Source organism: Desmodus rotundus, chromosome 2 (genome assembly GCF_022682495.2).
Source record: "Desmodus rotundus isolate HL8 chromosome 2, HLdesRot8A.1, whole genome shotgun sequence".
NCBI classification, from domain to species: domain Eukaryota; kingdom Metazoa; phylum Chordata; class Mammalia; order Chiroptera; family Phyllostomidae; genus Desmodus; species Desmodus rotundus.
Window position 1 is genome coordinate 58,901,367 of NC_071388.1, and position 11,514 is coordinate 58,912,880.

Here is an 11,514-nt window from a genome sequence, read left to right on the forward strand (position 1 = left end):
GTTGCTTACAAATTTGTATGTCTGTGTAGTTTATAAATGTCTGTGTACTATATTAATTAGAAGACCATAGACTATGACAGCAGGTTGGCTAATATTATTGAGGTTTATACCACAGTTGCTATTGTGGAAGAATTATTTGTTAGATTAATAAAAAAAAGTTGGCAAAACATGGCTTTATACCTCAGTATCAAGACGTGCAGGACAAATATGCTTTCAGAATATAAATGCATTATTTACTTACGGTACGTACATTAACAACAGCAGTTGATCAGCCTTTACCACTATCAATATATAACAGGGTCCCGATGATGACTCTTATTTTGAATGTTTTTACTTTGGGACTCTGATTGTTGGCATTTTATCATTGTCATACTTTTAAATAATTCAGATTTTAAAAATAGCCTACAGAGTTTTTAAGCATGATTTGATATTTAATAATAAAGCTTTTTAACATTTTTTTGAGAGAAATGTGAGGAATTGTAAAGTTTGGGGCTTACCTCTCTAGCATTGTGAAAATAAACTTTTATTAAGCTCATGTGAAAGGAACCCCTCTGTTGTGGAATTAAATCTATGCTAGAGCATTTTATACGTTAACTGTATGTGGAAAACATTACATTGAAACAGCTTGTGTCCTCAGTGTTTACTTTATAATGGCTTCTTAAACCAACCGGTGCTAACCAAAAGTCTGGCTCTGAAGTCTTACCACTCTTGGGCCTTCAACTACTTCTCCAGTCCACTGTGTTTCAATGCTGCTGAGCTGTCACCAGCTCTGAGATGGCTTCTGTGGTGGGGGTGAGACAGAAAGGAACAGTTTACAACATTGTTCATCTTCACCCTCAAGCTCCACAATTCCTGAGAAAGTCATACTACCATCTCTATGTCCGGAGAGAAATAAAAGAAGGGCGTTTTCCTCTTGATTGGCATAGGCAATTAAGAGACAGCAAAGTTCAGATATTTTTTAAAAAATCAGCTGAGCCTTTTTCTTCACAGTCCCTGGCTCCTTTTCCCTAGAAGCAAATAGAACTAGACCTAGCTCTGAACAGGACCCTGAGGACAAATACAAACTAGTCTTCACCTACTGTGGGATGAGTGGAAGTCACCCACTCTCACTTAAGACTTGCAGAATGTCTTCTGTAACCGAAGCTGAACATGAACAAATTAAAAAGAAACAACGTGATAACTCTAAACGTACTACAGCAAGCAGTGGTTTTTAAACTTTAGTGTGCCTAGGAACATTGGTACAGATCCCTGGATCCCATCCTTAGAGATGCTGACTCACTTGGTCTGAAATGGGACCTGGTAATTTGCCTTTCAGCCAGTCTTCATAATGCTGAGCCCTTAGTCTGTGGTTCACACTGAGGAGCACTGTCCCGCAGAACAGAGTGCAAGACTCGGGACTCAACCTGGAAGAAAATGGAGCTCGTGAAACGCAAGAAAATTTTGCACATTTGCTTCATGTTTATAGAATGACAGAATGACTCGATAAGAGCAAGAATTCAGTAAAATAGGAACTCAAAAGAGAAAAGCAATGAGATGAGAGGAAGATTATGTATTTTTTAAAGATTTTATTTATTTATTTTTATGTATTTATTTTGCAGGGAAGGGAGGGAGAAAGAGAGGGAGAGAAACATCAATGTGTGGTTGCCTCTCGTATGCCCTGTACGGGGGACCTGGCCTGCAGCCCAGGCATGTTCCCTGATGGGGAATCAAACTGGCAACCCTTTGGTTCACAGGCTGGCACTCAATCCACTGAGCCACACCAAGCAGGGCGGAAGATTATGTACTTTTTAAATGTTTTTTCTATTTTTCAATTACTGTTGACATTCAATATTACTTAGTTTCAGTTTCAGGTAAAATTTTGTTTCTAAGGAAACAGGTTAGGAAACTTAATTTAATAATGCAACATTTTTTCAAACCTTTGTTGGGTTAGTATTTTAAATCTTTTTGCATAGATGTTTTAAGAGGAAATGTTAAATTTTTGAGTGTAAAATAACTTGTTTGAATTGCTGCATTTTCTCAGAGTAAAGCAGGCGGCATTATGCTTATATTTTTTAGTGACAACTGATCTTTATATTCACATAAAACAAATCTTTAATTTTTATAGCTTTACACAAATTACATAGTTCTTATTTTATTGTATAGTGCTCTTTAAATTACTAGGGAAACCCAGTCTGAGCTTAATTAAGCCCTGCCCCCCACCAATAAAGGATTTATTGATTCCTGTCACTAAAAAACATCCAGTGTAGAGTTGGCCTCTGGGATTCAAATGTGATTATCAAAACTCTTCATCTGAGTTGGCCTCATTTCCCTGTGAGCTTCCATCGTAAGTGCAGAGAAGGTTGTGTGGGGCTGGGGAGGGCAGGGAAGAAATGAGAAATCAAGTCCCGTTAATGTGTGCCGGTGCAGCGTGGGTCACATTTCTATTTTCAGACTCTTATTTCTCATTTGATAGCCATTCAGATAATTTTGTCATCTATTAACTTCTCTGTTTACTCCTTCCACTCAATCTCCTTAATCATAATTGATTAATACAAGTTTTATGGTTATAAGTTGCTCAGATCAAGTTCTTTGCTACTTGGGAATCATCTGGAATGGGTAGAGCTAGCATTGGGTTGCTTCACTTTGTTAATATAGAACCTGGTTGGCAGGTTGCTACCAACATTCCCTTGGGCCCCTGGCTGTACTCATTTAGTTTGTGTATTAGCAACTCTTATTAGAAAAATACAGCAATTATTGCTCCTTTGTTTATTGTTACTCTTGAGTTGCTAAGAGCAGGTCTGTTCACAGGGAAATGTATGGATGGCATTTTCCCCTAAACATTAAAAAATGCGTGTAGTAGAAAATGCTGCTAGATTTCATCTTTTAATAGCCTATAGGATCTGGAGATGAGACACTATTTCCACAGTATTAAAATACAGTTTTTTTACCTACCGCACAGCTGCAGCACAGTCCATTTCTCTGTCAGGAAGGACGTTGGTTTGAGGGGAATATAACCGCCATCCTTTCAAGTGCTTTGATGGAACCTCAGATGTTTGGCCTTTGGCCAGGGGTCTGGGATTTCATATGTTTGGAGGGATCATTGTATCTTTGGGGGCTGCAGCTTTCTATAAGATTGCTGTCGCTGAACCAAGACAGTCATACACAGATTTTGACAGAAATTGTGATTCTGGACTGGTTCCAACAGCCTCCTAATAAATCACAACATCTTATCATCCCTAACCAAGGACACTTAGGAGCAGACAGATTATACCTCTTCTCCACAACCAGAGTGGGAGTAGCTGAAATCACTGTGGTCAGGGAGATAGGTAACAGAGACCAAGCTGATGCCACTGGTGCCAGCCAAACTCCAGAACAGTTGAAGTCAGGGGAATAAACAACAAAAAAGCCCAAGTAGAGCCAGACAAATCCAAGATAAAGCAGTGGAGCTGACCAGAGAATAATCCCCAAACCCCCTATCTGTATGCTCATTTTGTTGCATCGGCATATTAAAAGACATACCTGGAGAACTGTTGACTGTTCTGTTGAGGCCCTCCTGATACCTCCCCTAAAACTCCCGCCTTTTAAAACTGATAAAAACTCTCAAGGCAAAGGACCCAGTGTTCACTCTCTCAAGCATGCCTGAGCCTCCCCTTTCCCCAGGTGTGTGTTTTTGCTTTCTAAGTTCTAAGGGTCCCCACAAGACTTGCAACCTGGAGAGCAGTGGGCAGTGGCAGCTCATGCTGGGTGTTGACCACCTGAACCTGTCTAGAAGGATTCTGCCTCTGTAACTTGTTTCCTGAATCCATGCAGCCCAGTGTGACTCACCTCTGTTGCCTCCGTAACTTCCTGAGTCTACACAGCTCAGCGTGGCTCTCCTGTTACTGTGCCTTTCTCTCCTGCGTCTAGGCAGCCCAGGCTAGGCTCACTCCTGTTGCTGGGATCTTGCCTCTTCTATCTCACACCCTTCCTTTGTTTCACTGTCCCCAGCTTTAAAACACGTACTCTCAAAATCACCTAGGCTCGTGTTGTGAAATCTTCCTGGAAGAAGTCAGGAACTCGCACATATCAGACCTTGATGAGGCAGAGCTGCCTCAGTCCTGTTCTGCAGTGACAGTGTCAGTTTTCCTTATAATGAGCTTTGGTGTTGGTCTCCGGTCAGTTTTTCCTCCATCCGGGAATGACCGGGTTCTAGCCAGCTGTTGACTGGCTTCTGTGACCACCGCAGGGGTTTTCTTCCATAAACTATTTTCCTTTGATCGTGTGTGGAGGTGGGGGCTCTCTGCTGAGAGGACCTAGCGGCTTATGGGCCTATGATGTGGGCCTTTACTTCCTTATTCCACTTGTTGGGATTTTCTCTAATTTCTTTCTATTGTCCCTCAATTCCATGAAAGATTTTGAGGAGGTGAAGAAGGCTGGTACATCTTCCAGAGTGCAGAGTTATTGGGGAATGTAAAAGAGAATTTGGAATGGGTTGAATTCCATGGAAGTTGTCACTGACCTGTGTTCCTGAACTATGAAACATGAATATTTGGACTAAGGAATAGTTTCTCATGATCAAAAGTTAACAAATATTGTGGACCTTAAAAAATACTTATACAAAATGTATTTAAACAGTAGATTACTTATAAATGTGATTCTGCCTGTAAAATTCTATAATGCATTATACAGATATTTGGTGATTGGATGTTATGAAAGATTTGAAAATCTACTTAAGTACTCTAAAGAAAAGACCAAGAGAGTGAGGTTATTTTGCTCTAATTCCACAGCTTGTGGCAGTGTTAAAAAGTAAAAACAATAAAATCTGCACCATTGGTGGGACTTGGGTATCAGAAATTAGGTGTAAAGAGAAGAGACAGTAACAAAGCAAACTTAAAATCTCAATTTCACTTTACACTGTTTATTTACTTTTACTTTAGCTAAGATGGACTATAATTTTTTAAATCAACACAACTTAAAAACAAAAAGCCCTGGCCGGGTAGCTCAGTTGGATGGAGTGTCGCCTGATGTGCCCGGGTTGCGGGTCTGGTCTCTGCTTGGGGCACATGCAAGAAGTAACCAGTGAACGCATGGGTGGGTGGGACAGCAGATCACTGCCTCTCTCTGTCTCTCTCTCTCACACAAATCAATTTTTTAAAAAGCTGAGGCCTACAGGAGACATCAGAATAAGAGAAGGTAAGTTTACATGGTAAATTTTTGTCCTAACATATCTAAGTTCAAGGAACACATCGGCTCAGGCTATTTCTCTTCCCAAAATGGGCTTACACGTTGCAGTTTTTCTGACCATTTATCATCTTTACTGTTTCCATGATGAAAATTGTACAAGCATATAGATCACCAGGTACATGTCCTGGGCAGGAAAGTTATTTAATAAGGAGGTTTAAAATACCACTTCTGCCTCGAAGCTGGAGTGTGAATTATATGCTCTCTCGAAGTTCTTAGTTTTAGTTCAATGAAGATGCTCCATTTCACTAAACTAGGGCTTGTCAACATTTCTGCTGACACACAGGTTGGCCTGGGACCATGCTGGGGCCCACTGGAAAACACAATTTTATTAATGTCTCCCATTTTAAAATTCATGCAAAATTTTATTTCACTCCAAATTGTTCATGTTGGCTTTAACATAGAAATTTTTTACTCTTAATAACTACCTAAATCTTCAAGCCAAATTTATGTTCCAGGAAACGGTGTTTGTCTCGATGCTGTGTGTCATCCTAGTTCCACTGCGTCTTACTCCTCTTGGCGTGAGGGGTGGGCGGTGCACACCGGATCAGGACACAAAGTGCTTTCCGTTATAGAGTCATTTTCTTTAAACATATATAAACTTTCTATATCATCTGCAGTAAAGCACAGTAAGGTGTGTTCCTGGAAATTTGTATCCAGAAGGTGCCTGTGCACAGATATAATATGAGAAGTATAACTGTAACTTTTTAAATGTTGTATAAAAAGTTACAATACCGAAAAAACTAATTAAATACTGTACAGAGTAATGACAAACATGCTGAAACCATAACCCTTTGAAAGTTTTGAGGACATCTAAAGTGGTGGTCCTGTAAATGTCACTTGTGAATGGATAGGCGGAAATGAGTGAATGGGTTGTTAGGGCAGAGATTCTCAGCTGGGAGTTTTACACTCTAGCGAATGTTGGTGATAAGAGAGTTTTGATTGTCATGGCTGGGAGGGACCTACAGTGTCCAAGACAACTTCCTACAACAGAGAAGAATCTGCTGCACTATGTCGGTAGGGCCGCTGTTGAGGGCCCTGGGTTAAAGCCGAGAGTTGGAGAAGGGTGCTGGGAAGGGAGAAGAGAAAGAAGACAGAAACCAAGTCAGTGGAGACTTGCTTACTGCGGTGTCCTCGGGGTCCCAGAATGGAGCCTTGTACCACAGCCTTCAGCTGGAGCCTGCGGGGAAGAACTTAGCCTGATGTGCCGCCTTTGGGTGGCAGACAACCTTCCTTCTCTTCTAGCCACACCCGGAGGGGGTTTGGTATAAGGAGGCCCATTTTGGTTTCAAGTGGTCTCTGTTGCCTCCCTCAGTAGTTTTTCCATAGGATGCCTTTCAGTTTAATTAATGAAATAAAAGACTAAATTGAGGGTGAGAAACATTTTAATGGGAAAGACTGTCAAATGTAACAGTCCCAACAAAGAGAAATGGCTCTTGTTAAGTTCTTTCTCTTTGATTAGGGAGAAAAGAAAAGAACTTGGAGGGCTTGATGTTGGTCATGGGTTACCCCAGAGTACAGAAAGGAGTACAGAGGGGGCATTGCACTTTTTTAGGGAAGTGCCTGTTTCTTTGGAATTTGTTTGGCAAAGCTGCTGTGATCCCAAGCAGCTTGGAAGCCCTGGCTGGTGTGGCTCAGTGGTTGAGCGTCGGCCTGCAAACCGAAAGGTTGCTGGTTTGACTCCCAGTCAGGGCAAATGCCTGGGTTGTGGGCTGGGTCCCTGGTAGCGGGTACACAAGAGGCAACCACACATTGATGTTTCTTTCCCTGTCTTTCGCCTTCTCTCTCTCTTCCCCTCTGTCTAAAAATAAAGTATTTTTTCAAAAAGCAGCTGTGAAATATGTCAATAAATACTGGCTTTGGTTTAGGAGTCTCCCCACCCACCTGCTGCCCCGCAACCTTTGAGGCATTTGCATTAATGAGTTGGATGGTAAGTGATTAACATTTCAGTCCGGTTGAGTTCAGTAATGTCTTCCAATAAAAATAAGGTGTTTTAATCCTCTGGGCTTCTACCTTTCCTTAGGTTAAGTGGGGAAAATAGCTTTGGAGCCTGCACTGAGGGGCAAGCACATCACAACTTGAAAGTCAAACCTTTTGGAACTTTCCAACTTGAGTATAATGTTTCCATTTAGCATCTTAAAAGCATATTTTAAGGGGTTTCTGTGCTAGATAATGGAGGATAGCTATTGTGAAGTACTAATACAATTCCTGCATTCAAAGAGCTTACCACAAAAAAAATAACCACACAAAAATGTTAAACTCAGCAAAACATGGCAAGTCCTGGAAAAAAGCCTAGCATGAGGGCTACGGGAGCACAGGGACACGGGGCCTTGGACCTAAGCCCTTGAAGGCAGATTTCACTAAATTGCATTGGGGTTGGGGGAGGCAGAAGGAACAGCATTTTAACAATGAGAAATCACAGGCACAGGGTCTTCGTGGTAAGATCTGTAGGGGGAGGGGAGGTAGGGTGATGCGGTGAGAAACAGGCTGGAAAGGTAGATTGGGGAAAGACGGCCGAGGGCCCTGGGAGCTAAGGAACTGGGCAGCAGTCTACAGACGTTCGCCAAGGCAGGTTTCCGTATAGGTGAGCAGTAGGGTCAGATCTGGGTTTCAGAAGAGGTGATTCTGGCCATAGTAAGGATTTGGGGGCATAGAGGAGACTGGGAGTGGAGTGGAAACAGAGGAGAGAGAAGACGTGGCAGCTAAGAAAAACATTCTGGGATCCTCGGCATCTCATTCTTCAGACATCTTTGACCTTGGATATATTTCCAGTAATTCAATGAAAATATGGCAGCTTTTGTAGTCACAGCCTCATTGTATTCTGGAGGGTTTTCCTATTTCTAAACTGGAGGGTTCAGTGTCATGCCAAAACTTACACTCCTTTAGAATTATCCTCCTTAAATCTAAAGTCTCATGTTTATAATTTAGCTTTTAACTTTTGGGTATCATTTAAATTCCTCTTGGTATCTATTTTCTGCTCATTGGCTACAGATGCCGCCTCTTGCCCTGAGAGCATTAAGTTCACTGTAATTAAAGTGCCTAGTGGTTTCGTGTAATGATTCTTTGTTGTTTTTCTGAGAAGTCATTTTTGTCCTGTGTAGCCCAGCCCAGGATATAATTTTGGCTTTAATTTCCAGTGATAATACTTGATTGTTTTTTTCAGTATGTTGTCACTTTACTTAATAGTTTAACACAGAAAGTGCCTGTGTTGTTTGGGAAATGACACGATCTCTGAAGTCTGGGTGATGTTACCCTGCCACGTTCGTTTCCCAGACTCCTGTGGAGAGTAAAGAAAGGTGGATGCCAACAACGGAGCTGTTTCCCCCAGACTCATCCGTGCACTGGCTAGTGCTGGGTCTCCACGGGGTGTGACAGAGAAACCAGTGTCTCTTCCTGGCTGTGGACACATGTAGTCTTCTATCACCTATTTTCGACTTGCCAATTTGTTTTGTACCGAGTTATTCTTTTTTTCCTTTTTATTGAATTTATTGGGGTGACACTGGTTAACAAAATAATACAGGTTTCAGGTGCACAGTTCCACATGGTCTGTTCACCACCCCAAGTCAAGTCTCCCTCCATCACCATTTATCTCCCTTTTACCATCTTCTACCTGCCCACCCACCCCTGGCCCCTGGTGATCACCACACTGTTGTCTACGTCTGTGAGGTTTTTCTTTTTTCTTTTTTGTTCAATCTTTTCACCACCCTCCCAGGCACCCCACTAGCTGTTAGCCTGCTCCCTAACCATGAGCCTGTCTCTATTCTGCTTGGGAGTTCATTAAATTCCACAAGTGAGTGAAATCATACGGTATTTGTCTTCCTCTGACTAGCTTATTTCACTTAGCATAATGCTCTCCATGTCCATCCATGCTATTAGAAAGAATAAGATTTCCTTCTTTTTTTATGGCCAAGTAGTAGTTCATTGTGTAAAGGTACCACAGTATTTTTATACACTCATCTACGGATGGACACTTGGGCCCTTTCCAAACCTTGGCGATTGTAAATAGTGGTGCAGTGAACACAGGGCTGCATACATTCTTTCAAAGTAAATGTTTCAGGTTTCTCTGGGTAAACTTGGATGGACTTGGAGAGCATTATGCTAAGTGAAATAATCCAGTTAGAGCAAGACAAATACCGTATGATTTCACTTATATGTGGAATCTAAGGAACAAAATAAACAATCAAAATGGAAATAGACTCATTGATACAGAGAACAGACTGACGATTGACAGAGGGGAGGGAGGGAGGCTGGGGTCTAGGTGAAAAGTCAAAGGGATTAAGAACTACAAATTGATAGTCACAAAATAATTATAGGCATGTAAAGTACAGCATAGATAATACAGTCAATAATATTGTAATAACTATGTGTGGTGCCAGGTGGGTACTTGAAATACCAGAGGGTTACTTTGTAAAGTGTGTGATTGTCTAGTCACTATGCTGTACACCTGAAACTACTACTGCAAAAAGAAATGGAAAAGATGTTATCCCATTATCCTGCCGATCTCCAGTTAGTCAAGGCCTTATGCGGTATCTACTACGGTTTAGCGCCCCTGAAACAGTTTTTCCTGATGCACAAAACCAGGTTCAGTCAAGGCTTTGCTGTGATTGTTACTTGTACTGTCATGTGCTAATTTTCAGAGACATGCTTACACATGTTATCCCAATTATTATTTCGATCTCACTTGATGGAAACTAAAAGTTTGCTTATCAATGAAAAGGAAGAGGCAAAAATTAAAAAGATTTAGTATTGATCAAGATGTGAGTCTAAGAACCTCTTTTTTAGAAAGACAGCAGTGGAGGTTAGCAAGAGTGGAAGTGAAAAGATTACAGACTGGAATCTTCAATGTTAACAGAGTTTCTATTAAGCAATTTAACTAAAGGCAACAACAACATAAAAGGTGGTGAATGGGTTAATGCCAAGAATTAGGCCCAGTCTCCCAGGGGCCCAGCTACTTCCCGTTAGTTCCTACTTCCCGTTAGTTCCTACTTCCTGCTGCTCAGCACTCGGCCTTCCCCTGAATATCCCATTCTAACACTTACTCCTTTCCCTACCATTCCCTTCCATTCCCTTCTTGCCCTTTGTCAGCTGACTCTTTATAGGAAAACAGTGTGATTTAGTACTTCACCCTAAGTGGTGAATGGTTGAGAGGCTTAATCCCTCTGGTGCATTAGCACCGAATTTGGAATTCTCTATAGGAATGGCCCCTCAAACTACTGTACATTTCTCCCTCCCCCAGAGAACAGAGAACAGGGCATTGGACAGAAAGGGAGTAGGGGATTGGGACGTACAGACTTCCAGTTATAACGTGTCATGGGGATGTACTCTAAAGCATAGGGAACAAAGTTGGTAATAATCATAATAACTATGTACGGTGACAGATGGTTACTAGACTTACTGTGGTGATCACTTTATAAGGTATGTTAATGCCAAATCACTATGTTGTACATCTGAAACTAGAATAATATAGTATGTCAACTATAACTACAAGGAGATTTCAAAAGTAAAATATATGTGGCCATTTCATTCCAATAAAACTAATATTATAAAATTAAAAAAAAAAAAAGAGGGAACTAAGTCCAGAAGTTGAGGAAAGGCAGGGCCCGGGTGCTCCAAGGCCATCTCAGCTCTCAATTCTGCTTTCTGCTCCAAAGCAACTTTATCCCAGAGCAGAAGAAACTGTGCCGGGCTGTCCCTGCAGATTCTGCACATCCCTCCTCTGTCTCCTTGGAAGGGGAGATACATAATGTTCCAGAATCCTTTGCCAGTAGTTCCTGTTACAATTCCCAGCAAGAGGTGCCTGCCTGAGGTCTGCCAGGTGGGAGAGAAGCAGCAGCTGCCATTCATCCCTGGAAAGAGGGGTGGGCGTCCAGGTGGGTGGCATTTACTCCTGCACTCTTTGGCCAGGTGGCGGCTTCCAGAGGAGCCCCTGCCATTCTCTCACGTCAGTGCTATTGGCTTCCTGGCTTCCTGAGATCTCACTTCTAGGTTTCCTGAAAGCCAGCAGGGTTTTCCTTCGCCTTCACTTTCCCAGCCTTTAAGATGGTTTGGAAGCATCTAATCTCTTCCCTGCTTTCTGTTTTCCTGATAGTACTCTAACTGATAATAGACATGTTTGCTGATTTTATTCTCTGGTGTCCTGAAAGTGAGTTGTTTCTTCCCCAACCAAGAATGTAAACCAGTGATGACGCAGGATGTGTTCTAAATGTATAATAAAGTGTATTTCTTGGTCTTTTGTAGTCATTATATACATGTTTATTGAAATCTCCCATACCCCCTCCTAAAAAAAAATCAATGAAACAAATGAAAGCATCTTCA